The 25,970-nt window shown below is 48.5% G+C and overlaps 1 protein-coding gene across 1 annotated transcript in view; it reads left to right on the forward strand.

Annotated features, from left to right (window-relative positions):
• GFRA2 (GDNF family receptor alpha 2) overlaps positions 1–25,970 on the forward strand; it is a 198,187-nt gene that overhangs the window by 50,141 nt on the left and 122,076 nt on the right. The window contains exon 2 of the mRNA XM_069576054.1: positions 25,273–25,437. The gene's annotated coding sequence lies outside the window, so the exon portion shown is untranslated. The remainder of the gene's footprint in view (positions 1–25,272; positions 25,438–25,970) is intronic.

Consider the following 25,970-nt stretch of genomic DNA (forward strand, 5'->3'; position numbering starts at 1 on the left):
GGTCTCAGGATCAGGGGACAGAGATCAGAAAAGGTGAAAGAGACGCAGTCCCCTGTATCACACTCCACACCATGGCCACCAGAAGGTCCTCTGAATCTGGCCAGCCTGGGGAGCCCTAGCCTGGAACAGATTTACCGGGGGCTGAACCCCGGAGGACCCCCACTGCTGTGGTGGTGAAGGGCGGGGGAAATGATGTCAGGCTCGACCTGGCTTCAGCTCTGGTTCCTTGGCTTCTAGCTGGGTCTCCTGGGGCAGCTACCCTGTCCTCTCCAACCCTGGGTTCTTTGGAAGAGAGTGTGTGGTGAGGATAGAAATGAGGTAGTGCAGAGCATTAAAAGATTTATTTGTTTAGGTATGCTTGGTCTTAGTTGTGGCACGTGGGATCTTCAATCTTTGTTGTGGCATGCTGGATCTAATTCCCTGCCCAGGGATTGAACCCGGGGTCCTTGTATTATGAGTGTGGAGTCTAAGTCACTGGACCACCAGGGAGGTTTCACGCAGAGCATTTAGAATCGCACTCGGCCCACAGAGAGCACACAGAGGGGCAAGAAACGCCGTCGTTACTGCAGGAGAGGGCCTAGCCCCGCGTTCCACAGAGCTCCTGTCTTCCTGTCTGCGCATTCTTCCTGCTACCCGTCAGTTGGTCTTTCTCAGGAAGCTTCTTTTTACCTAACCCTTTCGTCCTCTCCTTTGCTCGGCATCTCTCTCCGTCTCTGGCCTCTGTCACGTTATCTCTCTGCCTATCTTGCTCTCATCTCCCCATCTCTGCCTGTCTCCACCCGTCTCCCGTCTCTCCAACCCCCTCCTCCCTCCTGGCTCTGGATATTGTGTCCCACCATCTCTCTGGCAGTCTGGCAAACACCCTGTGCCTCCCTCTCCCCACCGCTCCCTCTTCTGGGACATCCCTGACTGAGCCCGCTCCCCCTGCCTGTCTCCCCAACCCCTCCTTCCCCCTCACAGCCCTGGCCAGAGCCTTTTCCTGGCACCCACCCTGGGTAGGCGGCCACCGAGTGGAGCAATGCAGGCAGATGAAGCGGGTGGCGGTCTCCACAGGCGAGGGTCGGACCGCTAATTCCCCTTCTCCGAGTGGAGGACGTGGAGGCCTCATTCAATTATGTCACATCCACTCAGCTGCTCTCCCCAGATGATGCAGAGCAGCAGCCTGCTTGCCCCTCCCTGCCAGGACCTAATGGAGAGCGGTCTCCTTCGGCCTGGCTGACCACACCGCTCCTGCTGGAACAGGATGGGCCCCGCCTGTCTGGCCTCGGGGTTCTCAGCCTGCCATGATTCACTCTTCACCCTAATTACACCAACAGTGGGCCTCTGGAGTTTGTCCCTCTCACCTTAATCACTGCGGAATTTGATCTCAGGGCCTTTCATTCCATTACTGCCCCCCATCTGGCTGCTGCCTGCAGGAGCCAGGCGGGCCCTGCGTCTCCCATGGGAAGAGAGGCCTGGGGGTAAGCAGACCAGGGAGGTGACCAGAGGGTCTGGGATCTTCCTCTCCAGCCTGAAATACCGACATGTGGGCATTTCCTTGGAGTTTATCCCAGGCATCGGATCTTTCTGACTAAAGTCTATCCAGGTGTCTTGAGAGACCCCGGAAAAGGCCTGCTTCCTATCCCTTTCCTCGAGAAGCCTAACCTGGGGAGATGAGGCCCACAGAACAAGACCATTAAGAGCAGGGCTGACTGTAAATGGAGTTGGACTCAGAGAAGGGAATATCAAATAACTAGAGAACAGACATTTACTGGGAATTTACTGGCTGGCAGAATCTCTTATATGTGCTGTGCCATTTACTGCTTACCAGTCTGTGAGGGAGGGATCGTCTCCACTTTCAGTGGGGAAACTGAAGTCTGGAGACACTGAGGGGCCGGTCTGAGCTCAAGCAGCTGCTGACAGAGCCAGTGCTCAGGGTCTTGGAGTCAAGTCCTTCCTTCCCCACCATTCCTCTGGGCTGGGGTGGCAGGGAAAGGCTCTGAGGCAGGACCCGATGGGTAGAGGAGGGGGGAACAGCTCGGGCAGGGGGACAGCTTGAGTGGGGTTTATTAATAAGAGTGAGGACACTCAGAGCAGGAAAGGGAGAGGATGCTGTGGGCACATGTTGTGGGGAGCGTAGGAAATGGAGCTGGGTAAGTTGGATGGGGAACCTTCTATTTTTTTTAAGAAGATGGATCATTCTTTCTTTCTTTTAGGCTGCACTGGGTTTTTCGTTGCTTTGCGTGGGCTTTCTCTAGTTGCGGCGAGTGGGGGCTACTCTTAACTGTGGTGAGCAGAGCTTCTCATCACGGTGGTTTCTCTTGCTGTGCAGTACTGTCTCTAGGTGCATGGGCTTTGGTTGTTGCAGCTCACAGGCTCTAGAGCATGAGCTAAGTAGTTGTGGTACACAGGCTTAGCTGCTGTGCAGCATGTGGAATCTTCCTGGACCAGGGATGAAACCCACATCTCACGCATTGGCAGGCAGATTCCCATCCACTGCGTCACCAGGGAAGTCTGATGGGAAGCCTTGTCTAACTCATAGGAGACTCTGGACCTCAAAGCTGGGTAGAGGGGATCACTTTCAAGAGAAGCACCAGTGAACCAGTATACATTTTTTTTTTTTTTTTGGTACTTGTTCACTCGCTAAGTTGTGTCTGACTCTTTGCAACCCATGGACTGTAGACTGCCAGGCTCCTCTGTCCATGGGATTTCCCAGGCAAAATACTGGAGTGGGTTGCCATTTCACCAGTATAGTGGGATGAATTGTGTCTTACGAGATAGGTCCAAGTCCTAACCCTCGATATCCAGGAATGTGCCCTTATTTAGAAATAGAGTCTTTGCAGCTGCAATTAAGAATCTTGAGATAAAGTCAACCTGGATTTAGGATGGGCTCTAAATCCAATGATGTGTCCTTATAAAGGACAAGAAAGGGAGATTTGAGACAGGGACACAGAGAGGGCCATGTGAAGACAGAGGCATAGATGGGAGAGATGCTACCATAGCTGAGGAATGCCAGGAGCCACCAGAAACTGGATGAGGTGAGCAAAGATTCTCTCCTAGAGCCTTCAGAGGGAACACAGCCCTGCTGACACCTTGAATTTTTGGCTTCTGAGAAAATGTCTTTTGTTTTCTGCTCCCTGTGTGTGTGTGCTCATTCACGTCAGATATTTTGCAACCCTGTGGACTATAGTCTGCCAGATTCCTCTGTCCATGGAATTTTCCAGGCAAGAGTACTGGAGTGGGTTGCTGTTTCTTACTCTGGGGTTTTTGCTACCTAGTTTGGGGTAATTTGTTACAGCAGCTGCAGGATGCTCATACAGACACGAATTCATCTGTTTAGTGCAAGGAGCAAGACAGACAGTGGAGGCTGGTGGGAGATACTTCCCCAAAGGCAGTTTGGACCCATCACCCTCTGGGAGACTTCACACTGAACTCACAGCAGCAGGGCTGGCCAGAAAATTCAGTCTCTTGCTTCTTGCCTTTGGCCAGGAGGACAGGCTGAATCCACGCATGAGGGCACCAGGGAGGCTGATGGGCTTTCCATGTAGCACTAGTGGTAAAGCACCCATCTGCCAATGCAGGAGACATAAGGGACGCAGGTTTGATCCCTAGGTGGGAAAGATCCCCTGGAGGAGGGCATGGCAACTCACTCCAGTATTCTTGCCTGGAGAATCCCATGGACAGAGGAGCCTGGTGGGCTACAGTCCAGGGGGTCACAGAGAGCTGGACACAACTGGGTGACTAACACACAGCCTGCATGTCTACAAGAAGGAAAGCTGGTCTCTCCCACTTGAACCCCCCAGCGGCTCTTAGACTCCATACCTTGGTGCTGAAAGAGCAGAATTAGCAAGATAGGCCTGAGTCTCAGGGATTGAGAAGTCTTCAGGAGGGGGATGTTGATGAGTGAGGCCTAGGGTATGGCCGGGAGTCAAGGGAATAGTGTCTTCAAACAAAGAGTGGCGGTACAGAGATTAGGACTTGAGTCATGCTGGAAGGAACGTCCTTCCAGAGGTTGGGCTCATGGAAACAGATACGAGGGAGTGAGGAGATGAGGCTGTGGATCTATTTATTTGACCGCAGGCCTCAGTGCCGAGAACATGTTCCTCTTTCCTCCCTGCTGATGGGAGCTCTGTTTGCTTGTGGCTTTCTCTTCTAGAAAGAGTGAGGTGTTTTCCGTCGCACCCTCCATCTGAGCCATCTTCATTCACCACAGTCTCCTCCCTGCCTCCCTCTTTCCCCGCTTGCTGGTCAAAGTGAGACACACCCAGACAACTGTCAGTGCCTGGGACTTCCATCTTCCATAGGCTTCAGTTTCTCTTTCTATAAAATGGGAAAGTGACATGGCTTCAGGCAGGACTGAAACAGAACGGGGTCTCTTGATCACCCTCTGTCATTTCCTTCTCCGTAGCTCCTTCCGTAGCCCCTTCCTTCCCTCTCAGCTTGAATGTGCATTCAAGACAAGTGTGTACCAGCTAAGTGTGTGTCTGTGCACACAGCAGGCTGAGCACACCCTCTGTCTGCCAGTGCCCTGTTTGCAAGGTCACTGTCCACCCCCCCCCCCCGCCCACCCCTGCATCACTCCCTTATCAAGCTTTCAAGGCAAATAAGCCACAGTGAAGGTTTCTGGGTTCCATCCAGCTGGTACTCTCCCTTGCCTGCCCCCCTCCCAACTCTCCCCACACCTGGCAGGCCTCCACAGGGCACACATTCCACCCAATTTGTCTCAGCGTCCCCTCCCAGAATATTTACTGCTGGAAGAGCCTGGAAGGACCTGACCCAGCCCTTTGTGTTTCTGATGAGGATGCTGAGGCTGAGGGAAGGATGCAGCTGTCTTAGGTCACAGACTGCTGCTCAGCAGAACTGGAGCCTGGGCCTGGACCACTTCGGTACATATCCGGGTAGCAGCTTACATTATGGTACCCTACAGACAGGCTTTGTAAAATACCCATCCCACTCTTTTTCAGTGGAGTTGGAGTTGGTGCCAGAGAGGAGTGTCGGTGATCCCTACCCAAGCCTGTCCATTTTGGTGGGAGTGGGGACCTTCTTACTGAAGAAGCCATGTATAGAGACCTGAGTAATTTGGTACTAATTTACTTCTTTATCCCACTGATTTAAAACATTAAAAAAAATTATTTGACTGTGCCAGGTCTTAGTTGTAACATGTGGGATCTAGTTCCCTGAACAGGGATTGAACCTGGGCCCCCCTGCAGTGGGAGTGCAGTGTCTTCGTCACTGGGCTACCAGAGAAATCTCCCCACTGATGTTTTTGTCTCCTTTATAGACTTGTGCTCAGGTGACCTAACCTGTCATGCAACCTGTCATGTGACATGAGGGGCCCAGACCCATGACTCATTTCTCCGTGCCACTTCCCTTCAATGCCAGCCTCTCGCTCAGGGCACTGGGACACTGTGCTGCCGGGACCCTGTCTCTGAGGTGCTGTGATGCCCCCCTGCTCTATTCGAGCTCCCTTCCCAGTCCCTGTCACTGACTTTCCTCCTCTTTCAGCTCCCCCTCTTCTCTCCTCTGATACCCAAACTTTTAGAGCACTCTGGCCTAGAATCTTCTGCCACTTTTTCCTTCCGCTTGTGTCTCTAAGGCTCCTTCCTCAGACTCACCCATTTCCAGAGTGATGACAACTCCATCACATCTGAGTCCCAGCTGTGTGTCCCGTTCCTCCCAGAGACTCTCTGGTGCCAGTCCTCTGGCCCCACACCCACCCTCGTATGGAACGTGTGAAAAGTGGGAGGGGCTGCTGTTCTTCTATTCACTCTGTCTGACTACCTGGAAGTGTCTTCTGAGAAACTCATTTCTTTGGCTTGAATGCAAAGGCCCCTGGGAGTGGTCACACATAAAGCTATGGCCGGGGCTCGTGTCTTGAAAAATAGGAAGGGCTTTATCAGTGAAAATGAGAGGGCATGTACATTTCAGCGGGAGCTCAGATCTGCAATAAGAAAGGGAGGCATGGTGTTGGAGGGATCTTTCAGTTCAGTTCAGTTGCTCAGTCGTGTCCGACTCTGTGATCCCATGAATCGCAGCATGCCAGGCCTCCCTGTCCATCACCAACTCCCGGAGTTCACTCAGAGTCGCGTCCATTGAGTCAGTGATGCCATCCAGCCATTTCATCCTGGGTCGTCCCCTTCTCCTCCTGCCCCTAATCCCTCCCAGCATCAAAGTCTTCTCCAATGAGTCAATTCTTCGCATGAGGTGGCCAAAGTACTGGAGTTTCAGCTTTAGCATCATTCCTTCCAAAGAAATCCCAGGACTGACCTCCTTCAAAATGGACTGGTTGGATCTCCTTGCAGTCTAAGGGACTCTCAAGAGTCTTCTCCAACACCACAGTTCAAAAGCATCAATTCTTCGGTGCTCAGCCTTCTTCACAGTCCAACTCTCACATCCATATATGACTACTGGAAAAACCATAGCCTTGACTAGACGGACCTTAGTCGGCAAAATAATGTCTCTGCTTTTGAATATGCTATCTAGGTTGGTCATAACTTTCCTTCCAAGGAGTTAAGCGTCTTTTAATTTCATGGCTGCAGTCACCATCTGCAGTGATTTTGGACCCCCCCAAAAATAAAGTCTGACACTGTTTCCACTGTTTCCCAATCTATTTCCCATGAAGTGATGGGACCGGATGCCATGATCTTCGTTTTCTGAATGTTGAGCTTTAAGCCAACTTTTCCACTCCCCTCTTTCACTTTCATCAAGAGGCTTTTTAGTTCCTGTTCACTTTCTGCCATAAGGGTGGTGTCCTTTGCATATCTGAGGTGATTGATATTTCTCCCAGAAATCTTGATTCCAGCTTGTGTTTCTTCCAGCCCAGCGTTTCTCATGATGTACTCTGCATATAAGTTAAATAAGCAGGGTGACAATATACAGCCTTGACGTACTCCTTTTCCTATTTGGAACCAGTCTGTTGTTCCATGTCCAGTTCTAACTGTTGCTTCCTGGCCTGCATACAGATTTCTTAAGAGGCAGGTTAAAGTACATATTGTCTAGGGGAGGTTGGCAAACTTTTTTTTGCAAAAGGCCAAATGTAAATAGTCCGCAGATAGGAAAAGTCTGTCTGGAATGGTCTTGGGGACCACATGGTCTCTGTTGTGTGCACTCATGCGTGATAAATCGCTTCAGTTCTGTCCGGGTCCGTGTGACTCTGTGGACTGTAGCCCGCCAGGCTCCTCTGTCCATGGGATTCTCCAGGCAAGACTATTGGAGTGGGTTGCTGTGCCCTCCTCCAGGGGATCTTTCTGATCCAGGGATTGAACCCATGTCTCTCATGTCTCCTGCACTGGCAGCCGAGCTCTTTACCGCCAGTGCCACCTGGGAACCTTCAGGTCTCTGCCACAACTGTTCAGTTCTGTTGTAGTGCAGAAGCAGTCATAGGCAGAATTATGGGCTGAGTTTTATCCTCTCAGATCTATATATTGAAGTCCTAACACCCAGTATCTCAGAATGTGAATATATTGGAGATGGAGGTCTTTGAACAGGTGATCCCTAGGTGGACCTTGATCAGTATGACTGGTGTCCTTGTAAGAAGAGATCAGGACACAGACACGTTCAGAGGGGAAGCGACGTGAGGGCACAGGGAGAAGGCAGCCACCTGCAAGCCAAGAAGAGAGGCCTCTGGGGAAACCGTCCTTGCCGACACCTTGGTTTTGGCCCTCCAGCCTCCAGAACTCTGAGACAAACGTCTTCTGTTAAGCCCCCCGATCTCTGGTACTTGGTTATGGCAGCTGTAGCAGAGGAGGCAGTGTGTACCTGCATGAGTATAACTGTGTGCCAATAAACTTTATTCATGAACACTGAAATTTGAATTACGTGTTATTTTCACGTGTCATAAAGTAGAATTCTTTTTTAAAAAATGAAATATTGATTTACAAGGTTGTGTTAGTTTCAGGTATACAGTAAAGTGATTCAATTATATATTATATATACACACAAAATATCTGCTTTTTTTAAACGAGGTTTGCTTCTTTTATTTTTTAATATACATGTATTTATTTTCCTTGGAGGTTAATTACTTTACAATATTGTATTGGTTTTGCCATACATCAATATGAATCCACCACAGGTATACACGTGTTCCCCATCCTGAACCCCCCTTCCTCCTCCCTCCCTGTACCATCCCTCTGAGTCGTCCCAGTGCACCAGCCCCAAGCATCCAGTATCATGCATCGAACCTGGACTGGTGATTCATTTTATATATGATATTATATGTGTTTCAATGCCATTCTCCAAAATATCTTCTTTTTCAGATTCTTGTCCATGATAGGTTATTACAGGATACTGAATACAGCTTCCTGTGCTATACAGTAGGTCCTTTTTGTTTATTTTATATATAGTAGTGTATATCTGCTAATTCCAAACTCCTAATTTATCCCTCCTTCTCCCTTCCCCTCTGGTTATTGTAAGTAACTGGTTTCTTTATTTTCTGTCTGTTTTATTTTCTGTTTCTGTTTGTAAATAAGTTAACTTGTATCTTCTTTTTGATTCAACATACAAGTGATATCCACATGATATTTGGTTTTTTCTGACCACTTATGATATGATAATCTCTAGGTCCATCCATGTAGCTGCAGATGGCATTATTTCATTCTATTTTGATGGCTGAGTGATATTCCATTGCAGTGGTTCCCAGGTGACTCAGTGGGTAAATAATCTACCTGGAGGTGCAGGAGACGTGGTTTCAATCACTGGGTCAGGAAGATCCCCTGGAGGAGGGCATGGCGACCCACTCCAGTATTCTTGCCTGGAGAATCCCATGGACAGAGGAGCCTGGTGGGCTACAGTCCATGGGGTGCACAGAGTCAGACACAACTGAAGTGACTGAGCACACACACAATATTCCATGGTATCTACACACCGCATCTTCCTTATCCATTCATCCAATGACAGATACCAGGTTGCTTCCATGTACTGGCTACCGTAAATAGTGCTGCTATGAACATTGGGATGCACGGGTCTTTTCGAATTATAGTTTTCTCTGGATATGTGCCCAGGAATGGGATTTCTGGATCATATGGTAATTCTATTTTTAGTTCTTTAAGGAATCTGCATACTGTTCTCCACAGTGGCCGTGCCAATTTACATTCCTACCAACATGAAGTAAAAATTTTAGATTTTCCCCCCATCATTAAAAAGATATGAAAAAACATTCTTAGCTTGAGAGCTGTACAAAAACAGATGACGAACTTTGATTGGCATATGGGCTGAATCTTAATGACCCCTGACTAGGGCATCGGATGTGGCGGGGGAGTGGGTGCAGAGCTGAGGCTGTCCACTTTGGGCAAGCCTTTCACAGAGAAAGAAGGGGCCATGCAGTTTTGTAGAGCTGGGAGTGATGTGGCTAAAACTGGATTTTCAGGGCAAAGATCACCCTCCTTGATGTAGAAGAAGGGAGGGGCCGCGTAATTCTACTTTCTCACTGAAGCCAGAAAGCTGCCAGTGCGACTAAAATTCTTATTATGTCCTTTAGCTTTCTCTCTCCTCCCTTCCCCACTGGAATATTTTGCAATCACATAGTGAGAATTTTGTCTCCAGAAATTGCTACCCATCTTACTTGAGCTGTCTGCCCCTCTAGAGTCTCTGGCCACAGAACTGCAGCCACCTTTTCTCTGAATGACTGGAAATTAGACTTCCCAAAGTCTTCGACACACGTCTCTGTCTCTGCACCACTGTTCTCTTTCTTGGCTGTTCTGAACAGTGAGAAGACACGTTTACTTTCCTCTAAGCTCCTGTGTCTCTATCCATGCTTTCTATCATTTCCACTACTCAGTAATTTCTTCTAGGTTGATCAGAATTAAGCCTGAGAGGGCTGCTGCCTCTGTTAGCTCCTAAACCTTCTGAGGATGAAATTGTGAATGAGGTGATTCAAGAGGTTATGAAATGCTCTGCTTTTAGCAGAGTGAGATTTCTGTGCATTTGAATCATTGCTAATGTGTCCCGATCCTCTGCTGGGTTTGTGAGCTGATTTGTGTGTGTGTGTATGTATGTTCAGTCATATCTGATGCTTTGTGACCCCATGGATTGTAGCCTGCCAGGCTTATCTGTCCATGGAGTGGGTTGCCATTTCCTACTCCAGGGCATCTTCCTGACCCAGGGATTGAATCTGCATCTTTTGTGTCTCCTGTATTGGCAGTCCGATTCTTTACCACTGTGCCACCTGGGAAGCTGGGATATGATTTAGAGAAGCATCATTTGGTCTGATACCTCAAACCTGTGGAAGAAGAGTCCAGAGACATGCGGCGCTGATCTGGTCCCCAAAGGCAGGTTGGAAGAAAGCAGGGGTGAGGGTGATGCTCACAGAGGGAAGAACATCCCAGGAGGCAGCCTGCCCAAGGATACATAGCCAGTCCCTAGCATAGTTGGAAAGCAGCACGCAGTCTCAGCCTGCTGTACTCTTCCAACGCCGAATCCCCGCAGGGACCCCATGCCAGCACTTCCTCTTATCAACAGACTTCTCCCACCCAGCTTCTCCCAGCTTCTCTGCTTGCCTTTACTGACCCCCTTCTTTAGGCAGAAAGGCCTTCTCACTATTTGTTTCCAGACCTTTGCATGTGCTCTCCTCTCTGCTTGGAATGCTTCCCTTCTTCCTCCCGTCTTCCTAGATGGTATCAGTATTTGAGATTCAGGACAAGCCCTAGCTCCTTCATTAAGCCCTTCCTGCCAGCCTGAGTCGCCTTTTCCTCTGACTCCAAAGCCCCTGTGGTCTGGACTTAGAGAAAGAACTTATGGTTAGGGAGGAAGGACTGGGGGAAGGGATAGTTAGGGAGTTTGGGATGGGCATGTACACACTGCTATATTTAAAATGGAAAACCAACAAGGACCTACTGTTGTTGTTGCTCAGTCACTAAGTTGTGTCTGACTCTGCAACCCCATGGACTGCAGCATGCCAGTCTGCCCTGTCCTTCACTATCTCTCCGAGTTTGCTCAAACTCAGATCTGCTCAACTGATGATGCCATCCAACCATCTCATTCTCTGTCGTCCCCTTCTCCTCCTGCCCTCAATTCTCCCAGCATCAGGGTCTTTTCCAGTGAGTCAGCTCTTCGTATCAGGTGCCCAGAGTATTGGAGCTTCAGCTTCAACATCAGTGCTTCCAAAGAATATTCGAGGTTGATTTCCTTTAGGATTGACTGGTTTGATCTCCCTGCAGTCCAAGGGACTCTTAAGAATCTTCTCCAGCACCACAGTTCAAAAGCATCGATTCTTTGGTGTTCAGTCTTCTTTATGGTCCAATCCTTCCATCTGTATATGACTACTGGAAACACCATGGCTTTGACTAGATTTAGTCAAAGATGGACCTTTGTTGTCAAAGGACCTATTGCATAATATAGGAAGCTCTGCTCAATACTCCGTAACAACCTAAGTTGAATTTGGGAAATGAATTTGAAAAAGAATAGTTACACGTATATGCATATAACTGAATCAGCTTTGTACACTTGAAACCAACACAACATTGATACTTCAATATGAGAGAAAAAGCTAACAAACAAACAAACACCCCACAAAGCCCCTGTTGTCTGGAGCCCCCCTCGGTACAAATTACACATTGTCTCATTCCGTCCAGTGCAGACACTGGGCTGCTTCTTCCAAAAGATCAAGAATTGAGTCTTAATGGGTCTATGTGCCCCCATCACATTAAGAACAGCCCTAGGAGGCAGAGGTGCTCAATGAATTCTGCAGCCAGGAAAGAAGGTTGGATAGAGAGGAGGGGAAGGGGAAAAGGAAAAATGCTCAGTGCTGAAAACCTTCATGTCCCTGGGCAGGCAAAAATGCTATCTCTAGGACAAGAAATGAGTGGGAAATTTGGGGTGGGGCATGAGTGGGCTGCAGAAGGAATGTCGACTCTGGGTGACCTGACACCAGGGCAGGACCAGCTTTGTCCTGACAGGTGCATAGTCTAAGGGAGTTAAGTGTGGGAGGAGGGGAAGGCAGAGGGGTGGTCCCTTTCCTCCCATCATTGTATTTCCTCCCTATGGTGAGTTGGAGCTGGGCTGGGGGTGGTGGCTGGGGTGGGGAGGTGTTGATGCCTTTGGTGACAGGAGATAAATGAATCCATCCTAAGGAGCGGCTCCTTTTCTAGAAATGTAGTAGTTCAGCTCTTGACTTCAGTGCCTTGGGGTTTTTAATTAAATGTCAAATATAATTTAGGACTGGAAGGCTGAGAGGTGTGTGAGCATGAAGTCTAATGCTTCATCTTTGTGGGTCTCCCCGGCATGTGCCTAAATTAGGGTTCATTGATCACTATTTGAATGCCACATGAGAAAACATTTGGTCCCCCTGCTCCCCTCATCTTTGGTTTTGAAATAATAGTTGGAAGAATAAAAACAAAGCCTCCCACCCAAACTTGCATACATGTTATATAGAAAGAACCAGGTGGGGATCCAAGACCTACAGAAATACATATATTCTATCTGTAGGTTTTTTCCCCCGCACCAAATCTGGTTTTGAATGGCATAGCTATTGGCCTATATTCTCTGTTCAGCACTTGGTGGCTAAGGGTCTTAGTAAAGCTGTTCCACCAACTTCCCTAGCCCGTTCTGTGGAAATAAAGTGGAGCGAGCCTGGATACCTGTCCTGGTTGCCAGATGTAGTCCGTCAAGGTACCCAGCATTATTGGAGAAAGTGACTAAGTTCTATACTTTCCTGTGTAGGTAAGGATGTTGAGGCCTGGAGAGAGAAGTGACGCAGCCAGGGTCACAGACTGGGTTAGTGGCAGAGCCAGAAAGATGCCTGAAACCTACCCGAGTAGCTTTAGCAGTTGATTCAAGCAGTGTATGTCGCAGGACAATGAATAAGGTAACTTTATTTCAGTTCAATTCAGTATTAAGTGGCAGCTGTGACAGAGGCTGCTGAGAATGCAGAAGAGTGCTACCCACAGGAGATATCTGTATCTTTAAGGGGGTGAGCTTTCTTCCTTTGTATGATTTAAAATTTTGTAATTTAGTTTTATTTTGGAGTAGAGTTGATTTATAATATTGTGTTCATTTCAGATGTATAGCGAAATGATTCAGTTACACAGGCATTCATTCTTTTTCAGATTCTTTTCCTGCATAGGTTACTACAGAATATTGAGTAGAGTTCCCTGTGCTACACAGTAGGCCCTGTAGATTATCTATTTTGTTTTTCAGATATGTATTTATTTGGCTACATTGGGCCTTAGTTACTGCACTCAGATCTTCATTGTCATGTGGGATCATTGTGGTGTGCAGGCTTAGCTGTTCCACAGGATGTGGGATCTTAGTTCCCTGATCAGGGATTGAACCCGTGTCCCCTGCATTGCAAGGCAGATTCTTAATCATGAGACCACCAGGGAAGTCCTTAGAATATCTGTTTCATATATAATAGTTGAGTATGTGAATTCCAAGCTATTAATATTCCTTCCCCCTTTGTATGATTGATTGCAGTTATTTTCTGAAACACAAATGATTATCACATGTCTTTGTGTGGGGCTCTGTAAACCTCTCCTTTGAAATCCTTTAACTGGTAACGTAGACATTTGATATTCTGTGCTTAACCTTCTTCTGCAGCCTCTTCCCCTCCAATCTGTAATGCACATGCCATCCTCCAGCCAAATCAAACCTCCCACCAGCCCTGGGCGTGACTTAGACATGTGCAAAGGATCCTTTCCCTGAAGTCATCCACTTGGGCTGGTTAGGATTGCATTGAGCTGCAAGTAGAGGGTACTGGAGTAGATGGGGCTTAAGTCTAGAGGACCTTACACTTCTCACATGATGAGAAAACAGGCTGTTGCCAGACATTGTTTGGCTGTTCAGCGATGCTGTCAGGGTTCCAAGTCCCTCCTCCCTTTCCACGCTGCCGTGCTTAACTTGTCCTCCTGCTAATTTGGAGCTAAGCCTGCACACCACAATGATCCCACATGACAATGAGTCTGTGATGGTCAAAAGATGACTATAGTAACTTAAGGCATCACATTTGCATTCAGGGGAAGAGGAGAGGAAGGACCAGCAGTAAATCCATCTGTTCTTGGGCTCAAGAGAGCAAAGGCTGCTCCAGAACCCTTGCCAGCAGATCTGCTTTTTCTTCCCACTGGCCAGAATAGAGTTATGTGATAGCTAGGTTCAAGAGAGCCTGGAAAACCAAGAATTCGGCAAGAGGATGAGAATTTCATCACTTATGGGAACGGGTTGAGAAATAGCTGAACTCCTAACCTTCCAATGGGGATCATTTTGAGGTGTGATTTTCACTATTTTCCAGAGCTTCTCCATGGGATTGCGCTTAGACACCCGACGAAGTAGGCAGCATAACAAAATGCATCTTTTGGGGCCTTTTCTTATACCTGGCTGGTGTTTCCTGCACCCCCTCCACCCCAAGCTGGTCACATGTGCTTTGATCCCTGGCTCAGGGTCTGCTTCAGGGGTCTTCCAAACTGGGGTACTGTCTTTGTCATCTGTATTTCCGGAAGTTAGCACAGTGTTTACTTGAGAACAGACACCCAGAGCCCCATGGAATGGATAACCGGGCAGACAGAGAGGGTAGGTTTGTACACAGAGTGAAGTGTAGCTAGCAGCAAAGCGAAGGGCTCACCCAGAGTCCTGGTAGAGACATTTACTGCTCACCAGGCATCTACGTGCTTCTTTGCACTTCCCATCCTCCTGGCGGTTCAGTGGGAGCTATGGGACAAGGTTTGGCCAAAGGCTGGGCGGTGAAGGGGTGTGTAGTGGTGTGCAGCCCTTGAGTTCTCTCTTTCCTGCCATGGTCACCTGGAACCCATGCCTCAGGGTGGCAGGCAGTGTGCTGTAATGCAAGCAGCTCAGATTTCTGAGCTCTTACTTGGAGGATAGTGACTCAGAGGGGGTTTTGCATAAGTGGGAGACAACCAACAGTAAGCCACAGAGATTCATCTTTTGTTATCAGAATAATCTCACCTAAGCTACACACCCATTCATCAACACTTACTTTTTTATTTAAAATTTTTATTTGTTTAATTTTGGCCACTTAGGGCCTTCGTTGCAGCACATGGGCTCTTCACTGCTGTGAGTGGGCTTTTCTCTGGTTGTGGTGAGTGAGGGCTGCTCTCTAGTTGTGGTGCGAGGGATTCTCATTGCAGTGGCTTCTTTTGTTGCAGAGCACGGGTTCTAGGGAGCATGGGCTCCGCAGCGTAGCTTGTGGGCTCTAGAGCACAGGCTCAGCAGTTGCGGTGCGTGGGCTTCTGTGGCATGTGGAATCTTAGTTTCCAGACTAGAGGTTGAACCCACTTACCCTGCATTGGCAGGTGGATTCTTAACCACTAGACCACCAGGGAAGTCCAAACACTTATTTTCGAACTCCTGCTATTTGGTTCTAGGTGCTGGGGAGAGAGGTAAGTGGAGGGGACAAGGACCTGCTCTCGTGAGCATGTCATGGGGTCACTCATGCCCCATGGAGGACAGTTTGCCAGCTCACGCTTTCTCTCCCAGGTGGGAAGGGCTTCCGGGGGCTCCTCCTCCTCCCTTCTCAACAATCCCAGTCCTGGCATCTCTGGCGGAGAAGCTGGACAGATTATACGTTTGTGGTTCTATTGAGGATGGAAAGCATTCATACCCAATATTTGTCAAAAAGGTTCAATTGCAACTCATGGTGAGGAATTTTTTTTTCCCCCCAGCTGTTGTCTCTGCAGGGGTCCTGGAGTCTGTGAGCACAGGTAGGGGACAGACATCCAGGCCATTCAGAGTGCAGAGTCCTTATCTGCACCTTCCCTTGAGAAACAGATCTTACATTGCATCTGTATGCAACATATATATATATGTATATGTGCACGGGCATGCCAGGATCAATACCTATCACTGGCAATATATTCTGATATTTTATATTCTACTCAGTTTTATTAAAGACTACTCATTGTGACCTGTGGAATTGATTTCCATGACCCTTAAGTATATACAACTTGCAGTTTGAAAAAAAAAGCAGCCTAACAATAATGGCTTCGTGCTAAGTCATTTCACTCGTGTCTGACACTTTGCGGCCCCATAGACGTACCCTGCCAGGCTCCTCTGTTCATGGGATTTTCCAGGCAAGAATTGGAGTGGGTTGCCATTTCCTTCTCCAGAGGATCTTCCTGACCCAGGGATTGAACCGGCATCTCTATGTCTTCTGCATTGGCAGATGGGTTCTTTACCACTGCACCACCTGGGAAGCCTTAACGGCTTTAGGGAGCTAGAAAATAGTGGTAAACGCTGTGGACTGGGATAGTCTAAGAGGGCTTCCTATAGAGAAAGCCTTTGGACCAGGATCCATGAAGATGGGCAGAAGCTGGATCAGTAAGGAAAAGCCTTTCTAGGAAAGAAGGCTGAGCCAAAACTTGGAGGATGGCCCTAGATGTTTGGTGAATGGTGGTCAGCCAACCTGCTGGGGAGTAAGCCTACAAGGGAGTGGTAATGGGAAACATTGATATTCAAGATAGCTAATACTTGGAAGAACTCTGATACCTGGAGGAATATGGGCTTTGACCAGTCCGAGCTTGTACCAGCTGTGACTCCTGTCAAAGCAATAAGACCAAGGTGAGGCTGGCCGTCTTTTTGGAAGCAGGCTAGGCAAGGAAAAGGATTAGTTGTGAGCAGGGGTAGGGGTGGTGGTAGAGCTGGTGATGGCAGGGCTGGGTACTGGAACCCCCTGTGGTTTGGAAAAGCATCTCTGTATTATGTGCCTTTTAAAAGAGCAGTCTTAGCATCTTTGCATACTATTCCAGACTCCTCAAGACTCTAAACATTCATTCTCAGGTGAGGGTCCTGTTGGGTTAGAAAGAAGCCTGGGACAGCTGCAGGACTCAGCAAAAGGCAGAGGCAGGTCACAAATGGTGACTGCTGGGGAAGACAGGCAGGCATTCTGCTGTTATCGTGTTTAATGTTTTTGGATTGCAGACTAAGCAGGGCACCAGGGACCAAGCTTTAGGTCCAGCAACAAACTTCCTTTACCATGAGTTTCAGAATCTAATAAAGGAAATGGAACAATGCCTGTCCCACTGACCTCAGAATTATACTGTGATGAGGAGCTGTTAGAAATCACCTTGAAATGAAAAAGTTGTATTTTATGAGCATAAGCACCGCCTTGGGTTGGTAGAGGGAATGCTTTCCTTTGAACTTGCCCGAGAAGGCAAATTTTTGTTTAAATAACACAAATGTAATAGAACTGTCCAAAGTACATGATCTTGGCAATGAAATTTGTAGGACCTAACTCGTGGTTTTCTTAGTTTTATAACAGTGTAAAAATAATGCATTTTTCATCAGGCTAGAAATAAAAACAATAATAAAAATCTAACATTTATTGTGGGCTGATTATGTGCCAGCCGCTCTAGCAGGTACTTTGCGTCTTATTTAACCCTCACAACCAACCTGTGCAGTGCATACCATTATCAGCCTCATTTTGCAAAGAAAAATGGTAAGAAAGTTGTTATAACTCAACTGAGAATGACACGGCAATTGTTTCATCTCATGGGGAGAGCTAAGAAAGCAATGCCCCACCACCCACAAAAGCCTCAGGGGGCTATGCCCAAGTCCATGATGGGGTTGGTCTCTTTCCATTCCCTCCCCTCCACTGCCTCTCCTCTAACTTCTCTTTGCAAAACCTCTTAACTTCCCAAGAGCTTGGGTAGGCAAGTAGTGTACGGAGCCAGTGCCCCAGGAGCAAAATTATCCCATTACTTCCTCTGAGATCTGATCAATCCTCCTGTCAAATTCATGAGGTGGGGGATGGAATATGGGGAGGGAGTGGGCAGACATCTGGGAGCTAGATTGGGAATGTGCATCCCTTGTTTCTTTTGTGAATAAGCAATACCCAAGAGGGACTTGAAATTTTACTAGGTCCTCCTTGTGTTCAGTCCCTAAGTCATATCTGACTCTTTGTGACCCCGTGGACTGCAGCACACCAGGCTTCCCTGTCATTCACTATCTCCCAGAGTTTGCTCAAACTCATGTCCATCCAGTCGGTGATGCCATCCAACCATCTCATCCTCTTTCACTCCCATCTCCTCCTGCCTTCAATCTTTCCCAGCATCGGCGTCTTTTCCAATGAATTGGCTTTTTGCATCAGGTGGCCAAAGTATTGGAGCTTCAGCTTCAACATCAGTCAGGGTTCATTTCCTTTGGGATTGACTGGTTTGATCTCCTCGCTGTCCAAGGGACTCTCAAGAGTCTTCTCCAGCACCACAGTTCAAAAGCATCAATTCTTTGGCACTCAGCTTTCTTTATGGTCCAACTCTAACATCTGTACATGACTACTGGAAAAACCGTAGCTTTGACTATATGGACCTTTGTCGGCAAAGTCATGTCTCTGGTTTTTAATAGGCTGTCTAGGTTTGTCATAGCTTTTCTTCTGAGGAGCAACAGTCTTTTAATTGCATGGCTGCAGCCACAATTCGCAGTGCTTTTGAAGCCCAAGAAAATAAAATCTGCTATGGTTTCTGTTTTTTCCCTACCTATTTGCCATGAAATGATGGGACCAGATGCCATGATCTTGGTTTTGTGAATGCTGAATTTTAAGCCTTGAGATTTCCCTAATTCCAAGGTTCTTCCTGTTTCTGTCTTACATTCCAGCTTGGTCAACCTCCAGGTGTACTTTCTCCTCTGAATCCTTTCTTGTCTCCTGTATTCAGGTGGATCTGTCCTTCCTGACCCCACCTTTGATGACATTTGTCCACAGGCGGTCCTTACTGTGAAGGACACAGAATGTTATCAGTGGAATCCCTTAGCTGGGTCATAGATTTCAGGACTTCTCCCATTGGAGCGTGAGACACACTCTTATACGTTCACAAACCCACAAAAACTGGCTTCTGGCTGCCCTTGATGGCTGTTTATGAGAAAGAATGGGATAATGAGCTTGAATCTCTCATCTACCACTTTTGATATATGTAACCTTGGACAGATCACTCCATTTTCTCAAAATTAGAAATAATTTATGTAAAACACCCAGCACAGTGCCTGCCTTCAGTCAATGGCTCTGAGTTAGTGGAATAAACCAGGAATCAGGGGAACTGAGCCCTCGTTCTTGCTCTGTGACTATTCAACTGAGCTTAAGTGAGTTACTTCTCTCTTTTCCTCCTGTGTGAAATTAGAAGTTCTGGATGGTGCTGAGGTCATTTCTGGCTCTGACACTGTCTCTGCCCCAGCCCCAGACTCAGTTTCCTCCTGTGTGAAATTAGAAGTTCTGGATGGTGCTGAGGTCATTTCCGGCTCTGACACTGTCTCTGCCCCAGCCCCAGACTCCATGAGTCCTAGATGATCAGTCTAAGAAGACTCAGCAACTCCCAAGAGCTGAGTTTTGAAGGCACCTGCTATTCTAGGGGAGGGCTTCCCTAGTGGATGAGACAGTGAAGAATCTGCCTGCAATAAAGGAGACACAGGATACTCGGATTTGATCCCTGGGTTGGAAAGATCCCCGGGTAGAAAGGCATGGCTACCCACTCCAGTATTCTTGCCTGGAGAATCCAATGGACAGAGGAACCTGGAGGGTTACAGTCCATGGGGCCTCAAAGAGTCAGACATGACTGAGCGACTAACACTTTCATTCTAGGGGACCTGGTTGGCCTTACTGATGACTGGGGAAAGCTGGGCCCTTGGCTGTCTGAGGCCTGGCTTGGAGAGGTGAGAGGAGCAGGAAGAAAAGAAGGGGGTCATCTAGGAGGAGGACAGAGTGACCTTGAAGATGGATCCCCATCGTCAGCCCAGAAATGACAGGTTAAGGAGGGACCCAGACGTGCTGCCCTTCTCCACTTTAATTACTATCATTTTGAGAAGACTGGCGTCTAGGCCTCAGAATTCCTCTTTGGAAAACCGTGTCTTTGCAGCGTCTGCAGACAAGGACGTTAGTGAACTGGCAGTCAACGCTCCATCAATTCCCCACACAGGGAGGGCGGCTGCTGACAGATGGAGGTGTGTGTGCGGCATGGGTCAGAGCCTGTCTGAGCACCTTCCCACGTGCCTGGCTCCCTTTGCCCCGCCATCACGCAGCTCCTCAGCCATAGTTACAATTAGACACATGAAGATGTCTATTACCTCCTGGGGAGGGGCGGGGGAGATGGACAGAGGAGACGACCATTCTGAATGAGATGAAAAGATGGGGAAGAATCAGGAATGCTGACTTTGAGTGTCTTTGCGCTGGCTGGCATGTCCTTGTTGGAGGGGCTGTGGGGTCCTCTGAGTATAGTTCAATGGAGGGTGCCTCCTGGGTACGTGTGTGAACATGTGGGTGTGAATGTGATCATGATGGCGAGTGAGAGAGGAGGAACAGCTGACAGGGCTTGGAGAAGCCTTGGTTTGCACTTAAGGATCGTACTCATTCATCAGGCCCAGTTAGCCTGAAACCTTCCCTGATTCGGAAATGATTATTCAGTCATTTCAATGTTGATTCTTGGCAAAATTCTGAAACAGATGCCTGAAATTGATGATTTGTGGGTTCTTGGAAAAGAAAGGTGATTGCTAGAAGCCAGCGTGAGTTCACTTAGAACAAAGCAGATCATCCCACCTTCTTTCCTCTTTTGACAGCTGTTAAATTGATCATCAGGGAGGCACAGGGCGCTTCTGCTCAGCCCAGAGTGCTGGATGAGGGGTTACCCTTCTCCCGTTACCGTCCATATGACGTGGAACTTGGGTAGAGGGCAACCTTGTTGACGGTACCTCTCTCTTAAGCCTCCGTTTTGAGCAGAGGGGTCTTCACAGAGATGGGGAATGGGACCTCTTGCCCACATGGATGTATTTGATGGCTGCAGGCAGGAAAGAACAGCAAAGCTCCATGGGTAGAAACTCACCAGTAGGAAAGGGGGACACAGGCCTGGGGTCAGGCCTGTAGCACCATCAGTCAGGGTATGGGGGAGATAGTTCTGGAGCCCTAATATTCTGGGGCCCTGGTGAGTCTGGGGGAAAGCTGCGGGCTTCCATGTGGTACATATATACAATGGGATATTACTCAGCCATGAAAAGGAATGAAATAATGCCATTTTGCAGCAACATGAATGGACCTCAAGATTGTCATACTGAGTGAAGTAAGTCAGAAAAAGCAGGAGATATATTGTATGACATCCCTTATATGTGGAATCTAAAAAGAAATGATACAAGTGACCTTATTTACAACAGAGAAAGAGACTCACAGACTTAGAGAATGAACTTATGGTTGCAGGGTGGGGTGGGGGAAAGAGACAGTTAGGAAGTTTGGGATGGTCATGTACACACTGCTATGTTCAAAGAGACCAACCAACAAGGACATACTGTCTAGCACAGGGAACTCTACTCAATGTTATGTGGCAGCCTGGGAGGGAGGGGGGCTTGGTGGAGAATGGATACATGAATATGTATGGCTGAGTCCCTTTGCTGTTCATCTGAAACTATCACAACATTGTTAATTGGCTACACTCCAATACAAAATAAAAAGCTTAAAGTTTGGAGCGGGGAGAAAACGGCAGCCTTCCAATTACAGATGCAAAACTTGGGTCCTGGGCAGATTTGATGTCCTCTATCTGACCTCAGAGTCGGACACGACTGAGCGACTGAACTGAACTGACCTCAGAAAGCCATCTTTGCCTCCACAAATAAGGCCGAGGAGCAAAACTGGCCTCTGAGTTTCTGGTTTGTTTGCAGGTAAAACAGCCAGGTAGCATTTGGAGGGCTGTGTTTTAGATAAATGTATACAATCCTGAGTATTCCTGGGCATATTTGGGAATCAGGCTCCTGATGAAGTGAGTGGAGACTCAAAGGCGCTGTAACTTGGGTACAAAAGAAGTGTGAGCATGTTTTATACTGAGAGACTGATGAGGCTTAGCTCCCTTGGCTGGCCAACCCTTGAATGGACAGTGTAAAGTCATTCATGGCAACTTTGTGACTAAATGGAAAAAAAAGAAGTCCAGCTGATATGCACTTGCGGGGGACCTACAGTTGCTGAAAAATTGTTCCCTTAAGGAGATTGATTAAATCTCAAATCTCAGTTTAGAAGGGGGGCTCCTAGTATTGTGCCACAGAGCTTGCTTCAAGTCAACCTTTCATCTATGACGTGGGTGAAGACACAGAGGGCAGCATTATTAAATTTTTAGATGACAGTTAGAAGGGATAATTGAGGTCCAGAGAGATAGCTGAGGCTTTGAAAACATCCTGATAAGCTGAAATGATGCCTGAAACAAACAAGATGAAATTTAACAGGGAAAAATATTAAGCCCTATATTTAGGTAATAAAAATGAATTATGTCAGTACAGTATGGGGAAGCATGACTTGGGAGAATTTCAAATTAAAATCCCGGGGCCCAGACACTCGGAGCAGCAGACTGCCTGAGGAGGGCAGCAGAGAGCAGCTGCTGTCCAGTGCCAGACAGATGAGGGACCCTGTCCAGGGCAGCAAGAGGCATGGAGGCAAAATGGGACAGGAGTGACAAGGCCTGACACAGGCAGGTGAAGGCGGGTTTGGGGCACACAGGCTCCAGGTATGTGAAACACCTGGATCCAGGTGAGGCTGGACTCCCGGGGCCACTTGTGTCCTGGGCCTTCTCATCGGGGGTCTGCCCTGTCTCTGAGGTGGTTTCCAATGGCCACTAGCTCAGTGGGGCAAAGACGGGAAGTGACATACTTAACAGAGATAGAAAACCGCTAGTGGCAACCTGGGGTTGGGGAGGTGAGCATGGGGGCAGGGGTGAGTGAGGCAGAGGAAGGAGAGGAGGGGCCTTGGTGGCAACAGATGGCTCTGTATCTTGGTTGCAGCGGTGGTTGCATGTGAGAAAACGGCCGGGGACTGCAGGCACTTGTGGTGTCGTCAGTTTCCTGGTGATACTGCAGGAGAGTTGTGTCCATTGTAACCGTGAGGGGAAACTGCATGAAGGGTCTATGAGACCCGACATCCTATTTTTTTAAAATTATAACTTCCTGTGAATCTATAATTAATTTTTTTTAATTAAAAAAAAAAGGAAGCTAAGGCGGACTCTGCAGTGAGTGTCCTGGGCTGGGGGTGGAGGGGAAGACCCCGTTTTCACTCCTAGAGTGGAGCTCTTTAGGACAGCCTTTGGGGGTGTGCATAGGGGAGGGCTTTGTATGCAGGGGGACCCCAGGGTCTCAGGCATTCGAAAAACCTGTGGAGAGGGGCTGTGGACTTTGGGACTATAAAGGGCTGCTCCTCAAGCCCACCAAGCACCCCAGGTGGATGGAGGACAGGGGACACTCCACATTCTTGGGCCCTGCCCATGAGTTTGGTTAGAGTTGGGTTAGCGGAGACATTCTTTGGGATTTAGTCCTGGGAGGGGCAACTGCCTGGCTGATCCCACCGGGGAAAACCAGCCCCACATTCTTTAGGAGCTGTGGAAAGGTGGCTTGGGAATTTAGAAGGGGTTTGTGATAAAGACCCCGCCTGCCAATGCTGGAGACATGAGAGATGCGGGTTCCATCCTTCAGTTGGGAAGATCCTCTGGAGAGAGGCATAGCAACCCACTCCAGTATTCTTGCCTGGAGAGTCCCATGGCCAGAGGACCTGGTGAGCTACAGTCCAGGGGGTCAAAAAGAGTCAGATAAGACTGAGTGACTAACATTTTCAGTTTCAGAGCTGCAGAGAAGATCCAGCCCCCAGCCTCTGGTGGGACCTCTGGTAGCACTAACTGAGGTGTGGACCACTTGTGAGCCTGCCTCAAGGGAGGCCAGCTCTGGCTTCTGTTCCAGGGCTGCAGGCAAGAGGCAGAGAGAACAGAGAGATGCCACCCAGAGGACACGCCCCAGGGGCCCTGGTGGCTTCCAAAGAAGTGACTGCAAGTACATGTTTGGTCCTGGCCAAGCATGGGGGTTTGGATCTGTCCTGCTCCATGCACACGGCTCCCCCTCTCTCCTGGGGGCCCAGAGAGGCTAGTCCAGCCACCATCCTGTTCTCAGGACAGTAGGGTTTGAAAATGGGTTTTCTGTAGAGAGTGGAGATGTCAAATATTTCTGCAAAGCCATCAAGAGGCAACCCCCTGCCTCTGATGTCCTGTGAGAGTGAAGTTGCTTTCCAGGTTTCCCTTCTACCCCAGTGAGACTGCCTGGTTGCTGGAAGACCCTCCTAGTCTCACCAAGACTGGTACACAGGGCACAAGCAGTACTAGGCGTGTTTAAGTGCATCTCTCACCTCCTTTCTGGGGCCCCTTTCCAGGAGCCAGGGCCTTCGTCCTGCATTGCCTCCTCTTTGTGCAACAGAGTCCCAGAGAATTCAGCCTCCGTAGCTGACATTCCCACCAACACCATCAGATCCATCAAGCGTGTGCAACCCACTCTCGAAGTAACACACTCCTGGATCCTCGGCACTGCCACAGTCCTGCTGTGAGTGGGTCTCTGAGTGACAGCTCCTTTGATGCCTCCTTCTCCCTCCATCCTACTGAGAGTTGCCATGCTCCCACCTCTCATTCTTTTTACATCCTCAGCATGCCAAAAAGCTGGCACCATGTGGTCACAGATTTTGATCTATGCTGGCAGCAAAGGCCCAGGATGGACTCTCCTTGAGGAAGGGAAGGGCTTGAAGAGCTAGAGGACATCCGTATGAGACAAAAGAGCAACTCTAAAGCTCCAGACCAATGAGGGGAGGAGGAGAGAGGCTGGGAGGCTGAGCACACTCAGGCTAGTGACAGACATGCCTGGTGAGGACGGGTGGACAAGGACTGTATGTTTCAGGTCATTTACCCAGGAGTCCAGGCTTATACTCGGCAGCAGGGGACCTGTTTGGGTTTGGACCACCTGTGTTCATCAGAGAAAAAAGCCGGCAGGGAGCCTGCAGTGGAACTATTGTGTCAACGGCTGTGTGCCTCTTGTATGGGTTTTTTATGGAGATTGTGAGGCTCACACCTTCTTCTGGTTGGCTGAGCTGACGAGAGACCATGGCTGGTTTATTCTGCCTGTTTCACACCATGTGTTGGAGGATGATCAAAGAAGGTAGAAAACGTGGTCCAGTTATGCCCAGGAATGTAGGGGAGCAGCCTCTGGGGGCCTAAATCTCCAGACTCCATCACCTGGTGCAGGGTCTGCTGACCTTGGCAGAATTCTGTTGCTGGCTGAGGGGGATGGGGAGGGCAGTTTGCACTGGCTGTTACTCCACGCCCCTTTCCTGAGCCCTGTTTTGTACTATCCCATTTGGGATTTCTTCCATCCCAAATATCCATTGGGCTGCCCAAGAGGCTCAGCTGGCAAAAAATCCTCCTGCAATGTGGGAGACCTGGGTTTAATCCCTGGGTTGAGAAAATCCCCTGGAGAGGGAATGGCTACCCACTTCGGTATTCTGGCCTGGTGAATTCCATGGCCTGCATAGTCCATGAGGTTGCAAAGAGTCGGACATGACTCAGTGACTTTCACTTTCACTTTCTTTCTTTGAAGGATGGTCACTGCGAGGCTGCTATTCACAGACCAAAGAGGACTGCAGACTCGAAACCCATTAGCATCCGGATGGCAACATAACCATGCACAGTGGAGACTGATGCAGTAAGATGTGATGGGGCCGTGTGGGGCTGGAGAGTCTGCACCTCAGTTGAAATAATTCAGGTACAAAGTGTTCAGAAACTCTGTGCCAAAGGTGATGCATCTGCAGATAGAATCTGGCATCTGCTGGTGCAGGGTTTTCTCTTTTCCTCCTGCCCTAAGAGGGCTTCCTAGGTGACTCAGCAGTAAAGAATCCACCTGCAGGGCCAGAGACTCGGGTTTGATCCCTGGGTTGGGAACATCCCATGGAGAAGGAAGTGATAACCCACTCTGTTTTCTAGCCTGGGAAATCTCACGGACAGAGGAACCTGGCAGGCTATAGTCAGTGTCAGTGAAGTTGCAGAAAAGTTAGACACAACTTACAACCTGTCCTAAGAAGGAGCCCCTCCTGCTTAGCTTCCTCAGACTTCCTCCCACACCAATCTAGAGATGCTGAGGAAAGGACAGGCAGTGTGAGTCAGGCCCGCTGCTTCTTGTTCACCTTGGACAAATACTTGACCTCTCTGTCTTGCTTTACTTCTCTGCCAAATGGGTATAATATCCTTCTCATCCACATTTAAGCTTTGTTCTGAGGATGAAATGAGATAATGCATTTG

This window comes from Ovis canadensis, chromosome 2, assembly GCF_042477335.2.
Source record: "Ovis canadensis isolate MfBH-ARS-UI-01 breed Bighorn chromosome 2, ARS-UI_OviCan_v2, whole genome shotgun sequence".
In the NCBI taxonomy this organism is placed as follows: domain Eukaryota; kingdom Metazoa; phylum Chordata; class Mammalia; order Artiodactyla; family Bovidae; genus Ovis; species Ovis canadensis.